We start from the raw sequence: 8,168 nt of genomic DNA on the forward strand, positions 1-8,168 counted from the left end.
GATAACAAAAATCTTAAAGAAGCAAGAAGAAGAATGGGCTTTGAATGGTTGCTCATTTTTTTACCAATGCTTGGACCGACCGAAAAGAAAAAGTATCATGAATTTGTGTCTCAACTACAAGGAAGGCACAATTTTTCTTTCTTCAAAGGAAGCATCGGATGAAGCTCACACCGGGAATTAGATCTTTGAATATGTGGACAAGTGCATTGAAGAAGTTGGGCCACAATATATAGTTCAAGTGGTAACAAACAATGTTCAATGGGCAAAAATATGCACATACAAAAATAATCATTGTTTAGACAAGAATAAAGTTTAAGTGTCAAATATTTAAGTCACTGATGGAGGGATTATTGATTATCCATTTGAAGAAGTACAATGGCAGAGTTCAATAGCAAACACAACTTTTTTGGTAAAGTCAATGATGTTACTACAAATAAGAGTACAACAAGAATCACAAATTTCCAAAAGTTAGATGCTCAAGAAAATATTTTCAAGAGACACAGCTTAACTTCTCCGACCTCATAAATTACCTTGAGCATACTCCAAAAACATATAAATTTGATAGTTGAAGAGACAGATTCTGTAAGGAGATTTTGTCCTCCTTCAAATACTCTTCCTGAAAATAGAACAAAAAATAGCCTTAGTTGAATGAACATAGGAGCTGGTCACATTCCACAACTAATTACACATAATTTTGAACTACATAATCAATGCCTTTTCATTAATTGCAGAACTGATTACTTACTTAGAATATAATGACATAAATACAAAAGGTGTAAAACATGCCCTAAAAATAAGCACCTCAAAACGTTTTGCCAGGCATGACAGAAGCTTGGCCCCAAAGTCAATCCCAACCAAACAAGCCATGCCAACAACAGAAGCAGCAAAAACAGCTGCATGCCTTTGAAAAGAAACACGGAGCGAGGTTCCGTGTCAGCAAAAATGATAAAATAGAAGCTAATTAATAGGAAGCATAAAAAAAAACTAAATAATATTTGACTTTAAATATCATTCAACGACAAGTAAAATTCAAAAAGATTACAAGTGCAAATCATCGAACACTTGGGTAAAAGCTCACATGGTAATAGTGGGATGTACCAGAAGCAGTAAAGAAAAAAATGAGTTAAAGCAAAAAACAGCAAAATAAATGGCATTAACTTCCAAAAATACAATTAGTTTCTTATTCTTGCTTGGCTTATCACCTGCATGTTCGAAAATCTATTCACTTTATACTTGGTGCACAATTGATTCCTGCAAGCCTTTATACAGGAATAATTAAACCACATATGAAAACGATAAAGAAATAAATCCAACATTTCCTCAAAAATCTGCATGGTTTGATACTGGAGGAATATTAGCAGGCCCAAATGTTGAAAATATTGGGCCAAGAAAGAGGCCTATAAAGGAAACCCAACAATTTATAAAACATACCAGAGGAGATAGAAAAAGCAAGTGGGATGGAGCCGGTAGTTTGTTATGCAAGGTGGGGTGGGAAAAGGAGATGAATAGAGGGGGGGAGGGGATGGAGTGAGTATGTCAAATATTGCTATGTGAATGCTAGATAAGCTATGGCAAGAGGGAGTATTTCCTTCTTGAGAGTAGGGGTGAGAATCGTCTTGCTGTAATTTTTCTTATTATACCAGCAATATAATTCAATACATTTTACGTTCATAACATATTAGTTCCATTCATCAATTTTTTATATTCGAATATCCTATTTGTGTTAACTATTGAAGACTGCATTAGAACCATATACAGAAATTATCAAATAATGTGTCAACCAAAAGATACATCTGACTGGCGTAAAAAGTTGTAAACTTCTAATTCATTGATAGTTCAACTGGGGCAAATGAGGGAAAAAAGAGGAAACAATAAGAAACTTAGAGTAGGCATCAAACTCAAGTATTCGAAGCCACTTATCTCCCTAGAACATGATCTGACAACCTCTTCACAAGTAAACATCGTGGCCAGCTGATTGCATATAGATCAAGTTATCAGAGAATGGAATACCAACAAATTTTCTCTGCCATTCCATAATGAAGCAGGCATTCATAAGAACAAACGATAGTTGAAAAAGTGAAATAGCACTCCAAATATCATATAAATAGATGGTACAAAATGAATATAGTAATATGCGGCTTATTTGAATACATCTAAAAACTTCACCCGTTATTGATTCAGCGTCAGAAAGCTTATTTAATATCTCCGAAGAAAAACAAGTAATCAGGAGATATAACATCATGGTGAAGAGATCATACACTTTACTTATTGTTAAGTGCACTGCACCTTCACTTATTTATTTATTGGCATAAATTGACAATCATGCACTTTATAGATTATTTCTCAATCTAAAATTTATGAAATAACTTTAATATATTAATTAATTTGTTTAGCGATAAAAAATCATGCACTTTAATTGTTCGAAAATGTTGCCAAAGCACTACAAAAATGGGCTATAAAAGCCCAAGTCCGATACTGACACCGTATCAATGAGAAGCGACCGTATATATGCGGTTGGGAAACTAGGGTTCAGCGTTTGTTTAGGATTACAAGCCGCGCTGATTCTACAAACCGTGTACAACAATGGTTCTCAAGTATGATTCTTGATCTCTCTCTACCTCTATACCATGTGATACCCTATGGATGAGCCCATTATCCCTGGTCCATCCCTACCCCAATTGGAAGACAAGCCCATCAAGGGCCCATGTATTCTTCTATAAATATCAGTTTTAAGTGTTCAGTTATTTAATTCACTATATTGTTTTCAGCAGCGCCCTTAGCTGCTCCCCCATATATCCTCAGTCTCTGACTTGAGCGTTGGAGGGGCTACACCGGGACACCCTCCCGGCCCCCTTCTAACGGTTTTATTCTTGATTTCAGGCCCAGGATAATTTCAAAACCTGCGTCTGGACTAGTGACACTTGCGGGAAGCGAACCCTAAAATTTTCCGTGAGTATCACTTGGCGTCGTCTGTGAGAACTTTGAGCTGAGACGTAGAGATGGTAAGCAGAAAAAGGAGCAGAAGAACTAACTCAGCATTCTCGCGTCCTCATATGGGACCCGAACAATCTAATGTTGAGATCATACAAGAACAACCGCGTCTTGAGACGAGGCAGGAACAACCCCGTCAAGAGAAAAGAGTCGAACAACCCCGTCAGGAGATGAGAGCCGAACAAGCTCGTCGTGAGACCAGGAAGCCCCAGCCCAATGAGAACGTGAGGAACTTGATAAGCTAGATAAGCTAGGGCAAGAGGGAGTATTTCCTTCTTGAGAGTAGGGGTGAGAATCTTCTTGCTGTAATTCTTCTTATTATACCAGCAATATAATTCAATACATTTTACGTTCATAACATATTAGTTCCATTCATCAATTTTTTCTATTCGAATATCTTATTTGTGTTAACTATTGAAGACTGCATTAGAACCATATACAGAAATTCTCAAATAATGTGTCAACCAAAAGATACATCTAACTTGCGCAAAAAGTTGTAAACTTCTAATTCATTGATAGTTCAACTGGGGGAAAATGAGGGAAAAATAAGAAACAATAAGAAACTTAGAGGAGACATCAAACTCAACTATTCGAAGCCACTTATCTCCCTAGAACATGATCTGACAACCTCTTCACACACAATTTGAGAGTAAACATTGTGGCCAGCTGACTGCATATGGATCAAGTTATCAGAGAATGGAATACCAACAAATTTGCTCTGCCATTCCATAATGAAGGAGGCATTCATGAGAACAAACGATAGTTGAAAAAGTGAAATAGCACTCCAAATATCATATAAATAGATGATACAAAATGAATATAGTAATATGCGGCTTACTTGAATACATCTAAAGACTTCACCGTTATTGATTCAGCCTCAGAAAGCTTATTTAATATCCCGAAGAAAAACAAGTAAATCAGGAGATATAACATCATGGTGAAGAGATCATACACTTTACTTATTGTCAAGTGCACTGCACCTTCACTTATTTATTTATTGGTATAAATTGACAATCATGCACTTTATAGCTTAATTCTCAATCTAAAATTTATGAAATAACTTTAATATATTAATTAATTTGTTTAGCGATTAAAAATCATGCCCTTTAATTGTTCGAAAATGTAGCCCAAGCACTACAAAAATGGGCTTCAAAAGCCCAAGTCCGATACCGACACCGTATCAATGAGAAGCGAGACCGTATATATGCGGTTGGGAAACTAGGGTTTCAGCGTTTGTTTAGGATTACAAGCTGCGCTGATTTTACAAACCGTGTACAACAATGGTTCTCAAGTATGATTCTTGAACTCTCTTCTACCTCTATACCGTGTGATACCCCATGGATGAGCCCATTACCCATTGATAGTTCAACTGGGGGCAAATGAGGGAAAAAAGAGGAAACTATAAGAAACTTAGAGGAGGCATCAAACTCAACTATTCGAAGCCACTTATCTCCCTAGAACATGATCTGACAACCTCTTCACACACAATTTGAGAGTAAACATTCTGGCCAGCTGACTGCATATAGATCAAGTTATCAGATAATGGAATACCAACAAATTTTCTCTGCCATTCCATAATGAAGCAGGCATTCAGAAGAACAAACGATAGTTGAAAAAGTGAAATAGCACTCCAAATATCTTATAAATAGATGATACAAAATGAATATAGTAATATGCGGCTTATTTGAATACATCTAAAGACTTCACCCGTTATTGATTCAGCCTCAGAAAGCTTATTTAATATCCCCGAAGAAAAACAAGTAAATCAGGAGATATAACATCATGGTGAAGAGATCATACACTTTACTTATTGTCAAGTGCACTGCACCTTCACTTATTTATTTATTGGTATAAATTGACAATCATGCACTTTATAGATTAATTCTCAATCTAAAATTTATGAAATAACTTTAATATATTAATTAATTTGTTTAGCGATAAAAAATCATGCTCTTTAATTTTTCGAAAATGTAGCCCAAGCACTACAAAAATGGGCTTCAAAAGCCCAAGTCCGATACCGACACCGTATCAATGAGAAGCGAGACCGTATATATGCGGTTGGGAAACTAGGGTTTCAGCATTTGTTTAGGATTACAAGCCGCGCTGATTCTACAAACCGTGTACAACAATGGTTCTCAAGTATGGTTCTTGATCTCTCTCTACCTCTATACCGTGTGATACCCCATGGATGAGCCCATTATCCCTGGCCCATCCCTAGCCCAATTGGAAGACAAGCCCATCAAGGGCCTATATATTCTTCTATAAATATCAGTTTTGAGTGTTCAGTTATTTAATTCACTATTTTGTTTTCAGCAGCGCCCTTAGCTGTTCCTCCCATATATCCTCAGTCTCTGACTTTAGCGTCGGAGGGGCTACGCCGGGACACCCTCCCGGTCCCCTTCTAACGGTCTTATTCTTGATTTCAGGTTCAGGACAATTTCAAAACCTGCGTCTGGACTAGTGACACTTGCGGGAAGCGGACCCTAAAATTTTCCGCGAGTATCACTTGGCGCCGTCTGTGAGAACTTTGAGCTGAGACGTAGAGATGGTAGGCAGAAGAGGGAGCAGAAGAACTAACTCAGCATCGTTGCGTCCTCAGATGAGACCCGAACAATTTTATGTTGAGATCAGACAAGAACAATCGCGTCTTGAGACGAGGCAGGAACAACCCCGTCGAGAGAAAAGAGTCGTACAACTTCGTCAGGAGACGAGAGCCAAACAAGCTCGTCGTGAGGCCACTGTCGAGCAGCCCCAGCCCAATGAGAACGTGGGGAACTTGACCCTGGAACGGTTGGATCGATTTATTACCCAGACAGTAGAGGAAGTTATGAAAAGGAACCAAGATTCTGTTTTTGCGGAAGAACATGCCACTCACCAGGAGCGGGAGGAAAATGCTGAGGGCCATCAGAGCAGGGTTGAAGAGACACAGCCCCTCCAAAGTGGGGAAATTACTGAGATGAGGGAGATGTGGAGGGAGATACGGAAGTTAAGGCAGCAGGTAGGAAGCAGAGCGCCGGCACCCAAGATAGAAAGTCTTTTTTCACTAACCATCTTGGAAGAATGGCTTCCTCCAAATTTTTGACAGTCCAACGTGGGAGAATATGACGGACATAGTGACCCCAAAGAACACTTGGGGAGATTTGAGAATGCGGCTCTGTTGCATCAATACTCGGATGGAGTCAGGTGCAGGGTGTTTCTGGGCACGTTGGTGAGATCGGCCCAGCAATGGTTTAATACCCTGCAGCCCAACTCCATACGGTCTTTCGAGGATTTTTCTACGACTTTCTTGCACCGATTTGCTAGTAGCAAGAGGCATCAGAAAATTTATTTGAGCATGTTCGTGATGAAACAACAAGAGGTTGAAACTCTGCGTGAATTTGTCCAGCGTTTCAACAGTGTAGCGTTGGAAATACCAGTGGCTACCTCTGACATCATGATAAGTGCCTTCACACAAGGACTGAGGGGAGGGGAGTTTTTCAAATCGCTGGTCAAGAAGCCTCCGTCGAGCTATGATGATTTGTTAGCTTGGGCGGAAAATTATGTGAATCTGGAGGATGCCCAGCGGTACAAGAGGTTGGAGCAGCGTTCTGGGGGAGGGATAGTCGAGGGAACGGAGAGAGGAGGAAGGAAGAAAGGTGCAGGTGGAAGGGAGGAGGACAAGACTAGAGGTAAAGGACAATTCTCATCGCATGTTCCTCTGAATAAAAACCGGGATAAAGTGATGGAGGTGAGGGAGTCAGGGAGGGGGGGAGAAGTCACAGAGGAGGGAGAGCAATGCTTGGTTTCCACCGCTGGGCAGACAAGAAGGATCCTCATCCGAGAGTGAGCCGAGATCTCGCCCGTCTCCTGTGCGGGGTCGAGGTCCTCCGTGGATAAATCAGAGGGTCGGGGAGCCGAGGAGGGAAGGTCAAGGTCAAGATGTCCTTCGGGAGCCCGTTGAACCGTGGAGGGGAACAAATGAAGATAACCACCCTACGAGAGGAATTATTCATATGATCTCGGGGGGTGCTACTGATGGAGATTCCAGACGAGCTCGAAAAGTGCATGGGAGGAGATTGGAAAACTTTGAAATATCTCGGGATGCGGACCTACCCCGGGATCCTGTCATCAGTTTTGGACCGGAGGACCTCCGAGGTATTGTGGCTCCACATAACGATGCCTTGGTTGTGACGGCCACCGTTGCCAATTACGATGTGGCACGAATCTTCATTGATAATGAAAGCTCTGTGAATATCTTGTTCAAGAGCACTCTGGACCAGATGAAGGTGGAAGGGTTTGAGTTTGAGCCGATCTGTACTCCTCTTTATGGTTTTGCAGGACATGCCATTCCGCTGTTGGGTCAGATTGTCCTCTCTCTATCTTTGGGACATGAGCCGCGACGTGTAACAAAGATGACAACATTTACCGTGGTGGACACCCGATCAGCATATAATGGAATTTTGGGACGGCCAGCCCTAAAGGATTCAGAGCTGTAGCTTCCACCTATCATAAGAAACTGAAGTTTCCTGTAGGGAAGGGAGTTGGAGTCCTGTGCGAGGACCAAAAAGTTACACGTCGATGTTATGAGGGAATAGTAAAAGAAGACGGGAAGAGGGCGCGTGTGGAAGTTAATATGATCGGAAGGGGAAGAAGTGGGTTGCCCGTGGTGAGGAAGGAGGTGCAGGAGGTGGTGGATGAAGAGCCGGAGATCGTAGCATTTGGGCCTGAAAAGAGGACGCTCAGAATAGCCCCTGACCTTGACCCAAGGGTCAGGGAGGAACTCATTGCTTGTTTGCAGGCTAACCTTAGCGGGTTCGATTGGTCGGCTCAAGAACTCACAGGGACGAATCCGGATGTTGCAGAGCATCGGTTGAACATCTTGCCGAATGTTCGCCCTGTAAAGCAGAAAAAAGACACTTCGAACCTGAGAAAGATAGAGTTATACGAAAAGAGGTGGGTGAATTGCTGGGGGCTGGGCACATTCGAGCAGTGCAATTCCCTACTTGGCTATCGAATGTTGTCCTAGTCCCAAAGAGTTCTGGGAAGTGGATGATGTGTGTGGACTTCAGAGATCTTAATAAGGCATGCTCTAAAGATTGTTATCCTTTGCCCCAGATAGATCAGTTGGCGGACTCCACAGCTGGACACCAGTATCTGTGCATGTTGGATCATTATCAGGGATACCACCAAATCCCCTT

At 41.2% G+C, this 8,168-nt stretch overlaps 1 long non-coding RNA gene across 1 annotated transcript; it reads right to left on the reverse strand.

The window, feature by feature from the left end:
- Positions 1 to 261: 261 nt before the first annotated feature.
- On the reverse strand, positions 262 to 3,955 carry LOC142539651 (uncharacterized). Its single transcript, XR_012818959.1, has 4 exons — positions 3,830 to 3,955; positions 3,579 to 3,661; positions 802 to 901; positions 262 to 616 (listed from the first exon to the last, which is right to left on the reverse strand). It is a non-coding gene; the product is annotated as an uncharacterized LOC142539651 (long non-coding RNA).
- Positions 3,956 to 8,168: the final 4,213 nt, after the last annotated feature.

The sequence above is a fragment of the Primulina tabacum genome, chromosome 3, assembly GCF_025594145.1.
Source record: "Primulina tabacum isolate GXHZ01 chromosome 3, ASM2559414v2, whole genome shotgun sequence".
Lineage (NCBI taxonomy): Eukaryota > Viridiplantae > Streptophyta > Magnoliopsida > Lamiales > Gesneriaceae > Primulina > Primulina tabacum.